Here is a 14,486-nt window from a genome sequence, read left to right as displayed (position 1 = left end):
GGAGGAAACTGGAGCACCCGGAGGAAACCCACGTACAGACAGGGAGAACGTGCAGACAGTGGCCCAAGCCAAGAATCGAACCCGGGACCCTGCCGCTGTGAAGCAACAGTGTGCCCACGCTGCCCCACAGAATGCGGAACACAAAGAAAACGTGTGTGTGGTGATTTTATAGGATAGGCTTGCAGACCACAAAGGTGCAAACTGGCAAGAGCTTTATTGGAAAGGTGTTTACTCTACAGATTGTTCGGAAAAACTGCCCGATTGCCCGGGCAAATAGCCGATGATGTCATCAATATGTCACATGATCAGACTCTTAAAGTGACCTTGTTCCAACCAGGAACAACATGAACACACAACATGCTCGTCCTCCTTTCCATTAGAGGTCCCTGCAATGAAACACAGTAAATATTATCAATAAAAATTTACCATACGAACAATTATTAAACACAACAGTCAATAAGGTAGACGTTTTAAAGAGCATCAATTTCTGTGTGGTTGTCGACAAACCTCAGGGGTCTGCTTTTTCATGTTGACTGCAATCTCTGGTGTTTTTTGTTTAGCTTGGACATTGCCTGTAGTTGTCTCAACCTGAGGCAATGTATTTTTCGGAGGTTGACTCAATGTTGAAGTGGCCTCAATTGGGGTACTGCCTTCTCTAGTTGTTTCTGGTATTGTCAGGCTCTCATTAATGTCTAGGTCTTTTTTTAACATAGAACATACAGTGCAGAAGGAGGCCATTCGGCCCATCGAGTCTGCACCGACCCACTTAAGCCCTTACTTCCACCCTATCCCCGTAATCCAATAACCCCTCCTAACCTTTTTTTGGACACTAAGGGCAATTTAGGATGGCCTAACCGCCTAACCTGCACGTCTTTGGACGATGGGAGGAAACCGGAGCACCCGGAGGAAACCCACGCAGACACGGGGAGAGCGTGCAAACTCCACACAGACAGTGACCCAGCCGGGAATTGAACCTGGGACCCTGGCGCTGTGAAGCCACAATGCTATTCACTGTGCTACCATGCTGCCCCAAGTCTTCACTTGGGACAGTTTGTTGCAGACTCTTGGTTGACTCTGTCTCAGGCAAACTAGTTAACTACTAGTTATAGCTGCTAAACGTTGCTCAGGGGGCCTTCACCACACATCATGCCGAATTTGAACCGTGTAGGAGACCGATCCTCTCTGTGCTATGACAATAGCAGATATCCACTTCTCACTGGTGGCATAGTTCCTTACCAATACCTCCTGACCTTCCCGAAAAATACACGGAGGAGTTCACCGTTCCTGAGATTAAGTGTTGACGCCAAGGTAGGATTTGTGAACTTCAACGACAGCAAAAAACAGGCGCCGCACCTGGACCAATTCAATGACCGTTGAGGGGCTGGCACCATCACCATATGGAACACAATCGATTCCAATGAGAAACAGTGCCGGATTCACCAGATTTGCAATTGACACTCAGGAGGCTGACAGCCCTGGAAAATTATGATTTGGCATGAAACCATCGCTGATCACAATTTCGGCATCAAAACCGATTTCCGCCCAATCGCGTTTCCCAATTCTGTCATTGGCCAATGGAGAATCCCACCCACAGTGTTTAGCCCTGTTCTCACATCACAAAACCTGACATTGCTGTTTCCTCTCAACTATTTCTCTTGTCTTAGGCGGCTCCAGTAGATCAAATGCTGTGCGTAACTGATGTTTTACCATGAATAATGGCAGAGAACTTTGGGTTGTTGAATGTGTTTCATTCCTGAAGGAAAAACATTTGTCTTTTGAATAGTCTGGCAAAATTTATATAAAGTCTTCTATATGAATTTCTATGTCCTTCTGGCCATTTGAGGCTGTAATGAGGTCAGGAGTTGAGTGACCCTGGCAGAACCCAAACTGAGCATCCGTGAGCAGGTTATCGCTGAGTAAGTGCCACTTGATAGCACTGTTGATGATTCCTTCCAACTCTTTGCTGATGATGGAGTGTAGACTGATCGGGCAGTAATTGGCTGGGTTGGATTTGTTCTGTTTCTTGTGTACAGGACCCACCTGGGCAATTTCCCACATTAACATAGATGCAAACATCCCCACTTCTGACCTTATGATGGAAGCAAGATCATTGATGAAGCTGCTGAAGATGATTGGGCCTTGGACACTTCCCTGAGGAACTCCTGCAGTTCCTGGCGCTAGTGGCAGTAGGTTTTGAACCTTTGCACAAACCACATGCCTGCCTTCTCCCCAATTTCACTATTGAGACCTGGCCACCAAAATAGCTCTGGCTATCTCCTTCATTCTTACTATCCCACAACAACCTTCAGGAAGTTTGTTTAGGACACATTTCCTTAACAATTGGGGAATGATGGCCCTCATTCCCCAGAGGAGATAGTTTGAGTATTCCAGTAACATATGACTTCACCCGTTTGCCCCCATGATCTTGAAACAAAGTACCATGTCCATAACCTCTGACAGGAGAGGATTATTTCTGGCATACCCTTACCTGTCCTGTGGTTACTGGACTCTTATTGATTCCTTCAAAGTAGAAAATACCAGTCAATCTACACTCTTAGGTAATGGTGATCTAGAGAGTACATCAGCATTCCCACGGAGATTTGATTGATGTTTTTTATTATGTATGTATATGCTGACAACAGCTTCTCGGTCTCCTCCGGAAGTCCCCAGCATCACAGATATCAATCTTCAGCCAATACGATTCACTCCATGTGATATCAAGAAACTGCTGAAGGCACTGGATACTGCAAAGGCAATGGGCCGTGATAATATTCCGTCAATAGTACTGAAGACTTGTGCTCCAGAACTTGCCGCACCCCTAGCCAAGCTGTTCAATTACAGCCACAAAACTGGCATCTATGTTAACGTGGAAAATTGCCCAGGTAGGTCCTGTACACAACTAACAGTACAAATCTAACCCAGCTAATTACTGCCCTTTCAGTCTACACTCCATCATCAGCAAAGAGTTGGAAGGAATCATCAACAGTGCTATCAAGGCACTTACTCAGCAATAACCTGCTCACGGACGCTCAGTTTGGGTTCCGCCAGGGTCACTCAACTCCTGACCTCATTACAGCTTTGGTTCAAATGTAGATAAAAGAGCTGAATGCCAGAGGTGAGGTGAGAGTGACTGCCCTTGACATCAAGGCAGCATTTGACCGAGTCCGGCATCAAGGAGCCCTAGCTAAACTGGAGTCAATGGGAATCTGTGGGAAAACTCTCCACTGGTTGGAATCATAACCGGCATAAAGGAAGATGGTTGTGGTGGTTGGAGGTCAATCATCTCAGCTCCAGGACATCACTGCAGGAGTTCCTCAGGGAAGTGTCCAAGGCCCAATCATCTTCAGCAGCTTCATCAATGATCTTGCTTCCATCATAAGGTCAGAAGTGGGGATGTTTGCAGATGACTGCACAATGATCAGCACCATTCGCGACTACTCAGACAATCAAGCAGTCCATGTCCAACTGCAGCAAGACCTAAACAATATCCAGACTTGGGCTGACAAGTGGCAAGTTACATTTGCAGCACACAAGTGCCAGGCAATGACCATCTCCTACAAGAGAGGATCTAACCACCGCCCTTTGACATTCAATGGCATTACCATCACTGAATCCCCCACAATCAACACCCTGAGGGTTACCATTCATCAGAAACTGATCTGGACTAGCCACATTAATACTGTGGCTACTCGGGCAGGTCAAAGGCTAGGAATTCTATGATGAGTAAGTCATTTCTTGACCCTCCCAAAGCCTTTCCACCATCTACAAGGCACAAGTCAGGAGTGTATTGGAATGACAAAACGAAAGGGAAAATGCTGGAAAATCTCAGCAAGTCTGGCAGCATCTGTAGGGAGAGAAAAGAGCTAACGTTTCAAGTCCGATGACTCTTTGTCAATGCTGCCAGACTTGCTGAGATTTTCCAGCATTTTCCCTTTCGTTTCAGATTCCAGCATCCGCAGTAATTTGCTTTTCTCTTGTGTAATGGAATACTCTCCACTTGCCTGGATGAGTACAGCTCCAACAACACAAGATGCTCGACACTATCCAGGGCAATGCTCCTCCTTCCACAAACATTCAAACCTCCACCACCGATGACCAGTGGCAGCCGTGTATACCATCTACAAGCTGCACTGCAGTAACTCGCCAATGTTCCTTAGACAGCACCTTCCACACTCACGACCAGTACCATCTTAGAAGTTGATCCACAGCACATTGGAACAACACAGGTGTGGAAGTGATGCCACATGGAATTCTTTTATATCTATATAGCCCCTTTGTGTGTCACGATTGTCAAATATTGTTGTGAATCTGGATCCACATTTATCTGGAGATAAGCTTGATTAAGGTCAATTTTACTGAAATGCCCTTTTTTACCATGTGGATCCTGTTCCCTCGATTCAGTTTTCCATTTGATATATGTGGGGCATGATTTTCCGACCCCCCGCTGGGTTGGAGAATCGGCGGTGGGGGGGGGGGGGGGGGGGGGGGGGGGGGGGGTGTGAATCCCTCCCCACCGCTCCGATATCGGCTGCTGAATTCTCCGGCGCCGGTTTTTGGGGCGGGGGTGGGGATCGCGCCATGCCTGTCGGGGGCCGTTGGCAGCACCCCCCTGCCCCGGCAATTCTCCGGGCCCTGAAGGGCCGAGCGCCCGCCGTTTTCAGCCAGTCCTGCTGCCGTGGATTAGACATGGTCCATACTGACGGGACCTGGCTTGGAGGGCAGTTAGCGGGGTTCCTGGGGGGGGCGCTGCACGATCCAGCCCCGGGGGGGGGGGGGGGGTGCAGGGTGGCCTGGCTCGCAATCGTGGACCAATGATCTGTGGGCGGGCCTGTGATGTGGGGACACTCTTTCCGTCCGCGCCAGCCTCTGTAAGGCTCCGTGATGGGCGGCATGGAGAGGAAACCCCCTGCGCATGCGTAGGAAACACGCGGTGGTTCTGCGCATGCGCCAGAACACGCTGGTGGTCCTGCGTATGTGCCAACTCGTGCCGGCCGGCGGAGGCCCTTCGGCGCTTGGTTGGTGCGGCGCCAATCCCTCCAGCGCTGGCCTAGACCCCAGAGGTGCAGAGGATTCCGCAACTTCCGGGCGGCCCGACGCCGGAGTGGTTCACACTGCTCTTTGCCGCCGGTACGGGCTGCCCCGTCGATTCCAGGAGAATTCCGGCCTTATTTCTTACTTTTTATACTTCTTGTTTGGAACTCCTTTGGCCAACGAGCACCATCGATGTGCTTCCTTTTCCCCTGCATTTTGCAGATTTGCATCAGCAGTCTGCTGCTGCGTGCCCAGTTTTGCACATCGGTGTTTTTTGCACATCGGTAGCAATTTTGAACCTGTGCCTGTGTTTGGGTCTCAGCCAACATTTTATGGATTCTAGCGCTTAAACTTAATTGTTTGGCTTTCTTAGCTGCAAATTCCATGGAGATCGCAGTTCTACAGCCTTCTTTAGGTTTAAGGTGCTTTCTGTTTACAGCCTTTCTTGGATAGGGTTGCTTCTTAACCCACACACTAGTCTGTCTCTAATGGCGTCCTTCAAGACACCTCCAAATTCAAAGTATTCTGCTAATTTCTTCAAAGCAGTTGTGAACTGTGGGATTGATTCACCATTTTGTTGCTTACATTTCTGGAACCAGAACTTTTCGGCGAAAAACAATGGTTTATGTGAGAAGTGGGCCTGCAATAGCTCCACAATCTCATCATAGGTTTTCGAGCCTGGCTTTTCATGCTGCGCCAGACTTCACAGGTGGAACGTTCCCCTCCCCCCAACACCACCATTGTATTCAGGAAAGTTGGAACTATAATATCTGTTGCAATTTTATTCACTTGGACAAAATATTTGAATCTTGCAGTGCATGGGCTCCATGTTCCCGGTGTTCTCAACCTGCGGTCCCAAGGCCCCAAATATTCCTGTCATTTTTATCATAGAAATGTTTGTATTAGCACTATATTTCAAAATATTTTTAGCATGACCTCGCTTCTGTTTTCAAGCAAAAACCACTGAGATTAGCCTATCTCCTTCTAAGTTTTGGAACACCCCAGCTCCAAACTATTGTTGCAAGTACTTGCTAATCACTGCGCTCCCTGTACTGTTCCAGATCTCTCAGGGCAAAGCACGAGGCAAGTTTCTTTTCAATATTGTTTCTTCTGAAATTTTGTTGAAATTTTGGTTCCTCCGATGGCTGCTACTGATATTTGGCACCCCTCCATCCGAGCTTCGTTGCAGCAAACTTTTTCGCTTCTTAATCCTTTACGGATGTCTACGGATGTATCAATGGTTTTTCTATGTTTTTTTACTTCTCCAGAATTCTGCTTACATGGTTCCAATCTCCTCATCGCCACTTTTCTTTGTGGTATTTCTAAAGTATAGGCTTGCAGACCATGAAGGGACAAACAAACAAGAGCTTTATTGGAAAGATGTTTACTCTGCAGACCGTTAAGAAAGACTGCCCATGACCTGCAAAGATGGAACACACTCCCGCTCTCCCTCGCGGGGAGAGTCCAGACGATCAAAAATGAACGTACTGCCCAGGTTCCTTTTCCTGTTTAGATCCATTCCGATCTACATCCCCAAGGCCTTTTTCAAAGCGCTGGACAAACATATCATGGCGTTCGTATGGGGGGGTAAAAATGATAGGATCCCAAAGAAGGTCATACAAAAAAACAAATCCAGGGGGGGGCTAGCCCTCCCGAATCTACAATTCTACACTGGCGGCAACAGCCGAGCAAGTAAGGGGATGGATCCAGGGAGCCAGAAGCCGAGTGGGTGCGTGCGGAGGAGGCCTCCTGCATGGGAACCTCCCTCCGGGCCCTCGCCACGGCAGCACTCCCATCCCCACCTAAAAAACACTCCCACCAGCCCAGTGGTGACAGCCACCCTCCAATCCTGGAACCAACTGCGCAGCAATTTGGCCTGTACAAAAGGTCGGACAAGGCTCCCATCTGCAACAACCATAGGTTCAAACCAGCACTGACCGATGCCACCTTCAAAAGGTGGAGGCAGGACGGGGGGACACTGACAGTCAGGGACCTATACACGGACGACAGGATCGCAACACTGGACGAACTGACAGAGAAATTTCAGCTAGCTGGGGGGAACGAGCTACGGTACCTGCAGCTCAAAAACTTCCTACGAAAGGAGTACAAGGACGTACCCACAACCGCCACGACAGACACTATTGGAAGACCTACTGGACGCAAGTATCCTAGAGAAAGGGAACTGTAGTGGACATGTATGACCGACTGGTAGACAGGGACGAACCGTACTGGACGCAACAAGAAGGAAATGGGAGGAACGACCTGGGGATGGAGATAGGGTGGGACTCTGTAGCGAAGCACTGCATATGGTCAACTCCACCTCCACGTGCGCAAGGCTCAGCCTGACGCAACTAAAAAGTGGTACATAGAGCCCACTTAACGAGAAACCGTATGAGTATGTCTTCCCGGAGGTGGAGGACAAATGTGAGCGGTGGCCAGAGAGGCCCGGCCAACCACGCCCACATGTTCTGTCTTGCCCCAGACTTGTGGAGTACTGGACAGCCTTCTTCGAGGCTATGTCCAAAAGTGGTGGGGGTGAGGGTGGAGCCATGCCCGATAGTGGCGGTCTTCGGGGTTTCAGACCAGCCAGATCTATTCCTGGGAGGAGGGGCGGACGCCCTTGCCTTTGCCTCCCTGATTGCCCGCCGTAGAATCCTGTTTGGCTGGCGGTCAGCAGCACCACCCAGAGCTGCAGACTGGCTGTCCGACCTCTCTCGAATCTCTCCAATGGAGAAAATCAAATTCGCCATCCGAGGGTCGGACGACGGCTTCCCACAGAACGTGGGAGCCATTCATGCAACTGTTCCGGGACCTGTTTGTGGCCAACGACATGAGGAAGAATAGTCGGGTGGCCAAGAACCAGGGGAAAATGGGACGGGAATCGGGGAAGGTAGCCGGGGGGGGGGGGGGGGGGGGGGGGGGTGGTGGGGTGGGGGGGAGGGGGGGGGGGGGAGCTACGGGCTCGGTATGGGGGTTGATGGCAAGCCAAGGCCCAAAAACCAAACTATAAATAAATGCCTATAAACATGTGCCTCGGCCATATTGGGTAATGTAAAATATGTATGCTGCTAAAGGGGGCGGCATCTCTTGTGCAAATGGCCGATGATTCATCAATCGTTACGTGATCAGACTCTTAAAGTGACTTGTCCAACTAGGTACGAAATGAATTCACAACAGTGTGGATTTTGGAAAAATAGGAGATTCCACTTGGAGTTCAAGTCTATGCAATATAATTGGAAAGTTAGCTTGTTAAATTGAAACTTGCGTGTTGCCAAAAAAATAGTGAAAACCAGGTCACAATTGAAGAAACGATATGACCTCAGGGAGAAAAGCTGAATTATTAGCAAGAATTAGTTCAAGAGGCAAAGACATAAAAATGGTTTTATCGTCAAGCAATGTTGTTCATCAGGTAATAACGTATCACGTCAACTTAGTAAACTGTGGAATATGATTTATACAGTGGATTAGATTTCCCTTAAATTAGTTAATAGAAAATAAATGCTACATTGACCACTGCAAAAGCAAAATTAACTTCCCGCTTTTCTTGACTGGGATGTGTCCATTTCTAGCATCGAATCCGAGCATGGAAAAGTACTTGATTTCTTTGCATTCAATTCATAAGTAAAGCAAAGAACCAGCAATTGTATAAATAAACATAAAAAATGGGAAAGAAAAATGAACAAACTTACAATTTATTGTACTGCAGTATACCAGATTGCAATTTATAACCTCAACTGCGCCTTCAGTGGGAAACACTGAAGAGAGTTGGTTTGTTTATTATAGTGTGGCAGGGACACTAACAAGGTGAGTTGACCTGGACCACTCCATAACACAGCTTCTAGCAGTACTGGCAGAGACCTGAGACAGGGTACTATCTCAGCCAAGGAATGATGTGGGGTTAGAGGAACTCTCATATGCTTCTTTTCCTTGAGAGATACAATAGAGTTACTGTTATCAAAATTTAATTTAATTCATAGCATGTGTATTTCCAAAAATGTCCTTTAGTTTCTTTTCAGGAAATATGCACCACATTTGAAATGTTATTGCTTATCTCACATCTCGAAGGCAGAACGCCCAACAGAATGAGACATTCTGATTTCAGTCAAATAATAAAGGCGCTTGGCTATGCCCGAAGTTTCAGTGATTTTCCTTGTTTTATTTAATCACTGTTTTCACATCTATCAAAAAAAAACAACATACACTGCAAACTTAACACTAACGCAAAGTGCTTCATTGCACAGTGCCGTTAGTAAGTAATGTATTGTCTCGTAGTTCTGCATAAGAATATTACACCACCATCTTGCAAAATAGCCTTACAAAAAACATTGAGGGAATAAAAGCCTAACCACATTTTCATTCTCATTAACCACAGCATGGTCTAACATGATTCGTCTGTCTGCTGGTTAAACTGCTGTGTAGCATTTACTAGCAGCTGTTTGATGTGTTTTATGGCAGGTGATATATGGAGTGGGAGTTTCAGTAGTCGTAAACAGCAACACTGTATCACAGTGTGGTTTAGGCATATAATGGCTAGTCTGTTAAAAAGGATGGTAATACTTGCTTGAGGGTAACAGCGCTGACAATTTAGATTTTAAACAGTTTTCCCATCTTGAAAAGAAATGTAATAGACAAACCACAAAGCAGTAGATGCTTTAAATTAGAGCTACATTGAGCAGCACTACTGCCTCATAAGATCCATTTACACAGCAATTGTTTTACAATGAAAGAGCAACTTTAATCTGGATATGGATAAAAACAAGTTCTACATATGAACTGACATATACATGAACATAGGTTTGACTGATGAAGTTAATTGATATAATTCAGGCAAATGTTGGAAAAAATCCTAACGTTTCTGTCAGATTTTATAGTGAGCAAATCATTATTATCTTGTCTTCTTACCCCCGCGCTAAGTAACGGGGTAATTTTTTAATGAAGTGTTAATATTGGCTATACATTCTCTGAATTGTTATTTCTTTCCATTGACTTCACAAAACAGCCAGCTGATTCAATAATGGTTAAAAATAATATTACCAGGGCAGCACGGTGGCCTAGTGGTTAGCACAACCGCCTCACGGCGCTGAGGTCCCAGGTTCGATCCCGGCTCTGGGTCACTGTCCATGTGGAGTTTGCACATTCTCCCCGTGTCTGCGTGGGTTTCGCCCCCACAACCCAAAAATGTGCAGAGTAGGTGGATTGGCCACACTAAATTGTCCCTTAACTGGAAAAAATAATTGGCTAATTTAAATTTAAAAAAAATAATAATATTACCCACCCACACAAAGACAGTCACTCCCGCACACCACAAAGACAAAATCACCCCCGCCAGCCCCCCCAAGACAAAATCACCCCCCACAAAGACAAAGTCACTCCCGCCCCCCCCCCCCCCCCCACAAAGACAAAATCACCCCCGCTCTCCCACAAGGCAAAATCACCCTCCAACCCCCCCCCCCCCAAAAACAAATCACACGCGCCCCTCCCCCAAAGACAAAGTCACCCCGCCCCCCTCCATTATGGTTTAACAGAGGTATCCCCATTCTTGCTGATGACAAACAATAGCGGTACAAATAACATGCTGGAGCTCTCATTTTTGCCAAGCTACTCACAGTTCTAATCCTAACAGTTCTCAGCTGCCTGCACTGGAAGACCACACGATGCCACTGATTGAGGGAAAAGCACTGTCCATTTTATCTCTTGCAGCCAATCATGGTGTTGCGTTGTTATACGTTTTGTAGAGAAATAGGAACGATTTGTTTTGAGAATATACATCCAGGGGTCACATTATACTGCTGCACTGCAATTATGCGCCGAGTAATAATGACCCATAACTTTTGGGTTCCCCAACTAACTCCCCTGGGCTGGGGGCCATCCGACAGAAGCGATTTGAATCGCAAACTTTGGGTTGTTCTGCCAGTTTTACCCTGATAGTTACCCTGAAAGAATTGGAAGGGGGGGGAAATTCAAACTCCAGAGCAACTATTTCAGAAACCATGACCTATCCTCTCACAGGGAACCCTGCACAAACACAATCCCCAAGGGGACCCACCACACCACCCCCACCCCCAACCTGACCCCTCCGCCTCCCCTTCCTCCCCAGCTTGAGCTGACCCGCACCTCCCCCGACCTGGCCTGACCCTGCCCCCTCCGCACCTGTCCTCTTCCCCTCACCCCCCCCCCCCCCCCCCCGGCTGACCTGATCCCTCTCTGACCTCACCAGACCTGACCCCCCCAACCTCCTGGATTAACCTCCCCCTCCTCCCTCCAGGGCTGACCCTCGCTCCTGTGCTGAAACTCCTCCCTCCCAGACTGAAACCCCTCCCTCCCTCCCAGACTGACACAACTCCCTCCCTCCTGGACCGAGCCAATAACCCGGACCAACACCCCCCCCCCCCCCCCCCCCCCCACCCTGCCACCACCCCAGGGGGGAGTGGGAGTGACTTAGCTCGCTGCGCTCCAGTTATTCCATGACAATCCTACCAGGAGCGTGCTTTGCTGCTTCTGTCTCACCCAGCCTGAGTGAGGAAGGTTGGACGAGACAGGGGCTTTGGACTTACAATGCAGGTAAGTCTGGGAGCAAGGTAATCTGACAGAGACTGGAAGTTACTGCCCAATGTGTCAGTCCATCAGCCACATGGAGAGATGCAAAGAATAGTCCTGGTGAGGCTTTTTGTCCATTTTGAACTCATGGGAATCAGAAGATGGAACTCACGGAAAGAAATTGATAGCAGTTTGGAGTAGCATGAGAGCTACCCTGGCTAACCTCCCTCTTTACCCCCACTCCAACAGGGACTGAAGTTCAACAGGCCCGAAGAAGAGAGAATGGAGCGGAAAAGAGCAACATAATGCAATTCAGTTTTCTCCTGCCAATTATTTGCAGAACTGGTTTTGAGTTCACTGATTTTATATGTCCATAAACATTATCTATTTGTGCATTGTACCTCTGCATTTCTAATGTTCTGGTTCCTCACCTTTAGAAATGTCATATCCTTGGGAGTGATTTTGCATGCATATGCTTCCTCACTGCGACTGGGGTAGAGGGCACAGAATCGCACAAGAACTGGAAAACGAGATTCTTGCCAGCAAGGTCTAACTTCTTGATTTTTCACATCCCTTGCCAGTGATGTAATGAGGTCCGTGTCCACAAAGAGCGAGAACCTCATTTTAATACATTTTGAGACATTTATATATAATTAGCGAGCCTCTGCCACGTGACCCTTCATCACTGAATATTCAAACCTTGTCGACATGACGCCACCTCGGGGAGGTTTGCAACGGGTTTTGAGAAACAAGATTCAGTCGATGGTATATCCCCTGGGAGTGCAAAGGTAGGTTTAGCCCACAGGGGAGAGGGACACACCCGGAAAATGCCTTAACACTGCCCCTGGCACTGCACCAAGTGCCAACCTGGTAGTGCCGTTCTGTATCAGGGTGGACCCTCTGGGGCCCCATAATAATAATAATAATCTTTATTATTATCATAAGTAAGCTTACATTAACACTGCAATGATGTTACTGTGAAAATTCCCCAGACGCCACATTCTGGCGCCTGTTCAGGTACACAGAGGGAGGATTCAGAATGCCCAATTCACATAACAGCACGTCTTTTGTGGGAGGAAACCGGAGCACCCGGAGGAAACCCACGCAGACATGGGCAGAACGTGCACACTCTGCACAGACCATGACCCAAGCTGGGAATCGAACTCGGGTCCCAGGCACTGTGAAGCAACAGTGCTAACCACTGTGATACCGTGCCATCCATGGGGTGGGGTTCCTGTTTAGTTTGTTGGGGGGGAGGGAGGCCCCCAATGCTCATGGGAGTAGCTGTGGAGGGTGGGTTCTTGTTGTGCTGATTGAGGCGCCCTTTAAAAAGGGTACCCCGATCTCTGTGGGTTTGAGCGTTTGCCGGCTCTATCAAGCCTGCTCCGAGCCACATAGTAAGTAAGCCACGCCCACTGTTTATTTTTTTCAGAGCGGCTCAAAATCTGGAGTAAAAAATCAGCTGTGCTGCTTGAGAGCCTGACAGTGACAAAATGTGGGCAAATTCCTGAATTGCTGATTGGGGTAAAGTTGGGAACACCGCATATTTTGTCGTTGCAAAACCACACCTGGTTGCTGATTGTTCACATAGAAAATTCCACAGTGAATCTTTTTGAAATGACCTTTTTCCACCTGCCTCTGAGGGAGGTGGGATGGGCATTGCCTCTTCACCTTCTCCTTGTCCCGATAGGAATGTAAGCCACCCGTGTGTCAGACCCATTTGCAAATTCCCATGTGTTTTGAGCGTACAGATGCCAGACTGTTAAATTAACTCTAATATTTAACTTTGGTGTTGCATTCGTGTTTTCTGAAAGTGTAAATTTTCAACTTTTTTTTTCACTCTTCATACCTCAAAGCAGCGGGTGCTTTAAGTTAGAGCTGCATCACTCTCTGTTCACACAATTGTTTTTAACCTGAGGCGGAGGGAAACAAAACAACAGCTTTACTCTGTGACACTGGTAAAGCAATTTATATATCAGAACCCAAGTTTTCTCGAGAACATCAATAAATATTGCAGGATAACTGTTTGCCTGAATGTCTTGATCGGAGCTTACCAAAGGAAAATAATTTGTGCGTCTTATCTCTTCCATTGAAGTAATATCTTTATAGAATTCTGGACAGAACACCCATGAAGAACAGCATGGCTACAATCATTGCTTACTGCCATCATTATCCTGGTCTTCATGGGTGTCAACAACTCCCTGTGATGTCAATAATGGCACAGTCAACCAATCAAATAAGTCAATGGATTAGAGCATTGTGCTGTTGCTGCAGTAAAAACCTGTCTTATTTAAACTCAGGGGGTTGAGTGTGTGATCAATTGTTGAACTCAGCAAGTTCTACTCCACAATCGATCATATACCGGGTCCCACTCAAGGAAAACAAACCACTTCTTACCACAATGTCAGCATAACACTATCAGACCTGACTCTCCCCTCCAGCAGCTGCAGGTACACATCCAAGGAGGTATAAAACATGCACTGAAATCCTAAGTTATCTTAGCAAGTTGTGCAACTTTACAGCAGAGATTTCAGGCATGAAGTTAGCCCTGGGCACGGTTTGATCACAGGCATAGATGTTTCTGGGGATTATAGGCACAAGGCGGAGGGGATTACCAGAAAGCCTGCCCAGCCTCTAACTGATCCGGCCTCTAACTGATCTTTTTTTACAAAAGGTTCTTCTGTGCTCCAAAGGCCTGAATTTTACGTTCAGCGGGCAGGCACCGGCCACACGTAAATTTGTGTGAAGTCACATCGGACTGGGCACGTGCGCAATACTGAGGTTGGCGGGCACACATGGGAGTTGGAGCCATCCCCACCAACAATTAATGGGCCAATTAAGGTGATTAAAAAGCCTATTGACCGAGATTTTACGTTGCCCGTGCAATTTTGCGTTTGTTGCTCGGGCCAAACAGGCAG

The 14,486-nt window shown here is 47.5% G+C and overlaps 1 long non-coding RNA gene across 1 annotated transcript; it reads right to left on the bottom strand.

Moving 5' to 3' along the window:
• Positions 1–208: 208 nt before the first annotated feature.
• LOC119977903 lies at positions 209–13,709 on the bottom strand. The gene is made up of 3 exons (XR_005463318.1): positions 13,623–13,709; positions 13,418–13,481; positions 209–386 (listed from the first exon to the last, which is right to left on the bottom strand). It is a non-coding gene; the product is annotated as an uncharacterized LOC119977903 (long non-coding RNA).
• Between the last annotated feature and the right edge of the window lie 777 nt (positions 13,710–14,486).

Source organism: Scyliorhinus canicula, chromosome 1 (assembly GCF_902713615.1).
Source record: "Scyliorhinus canicula chromosome 1, sScyCan1.1, whole genome shotgun sequence".
NCBI classification, from domain to species: Eukaryota; Metazoa; Chordata; class Chondrichthyes; order Carcharhiniformes; family Scyliorhinidae; genus Scyliorhinus; species Scyliorhinus canicula.
Note: the sequence above shows the minus strand (reverse complement) of the source record. Positions and strands in the feature narration are given on the sequence as shown.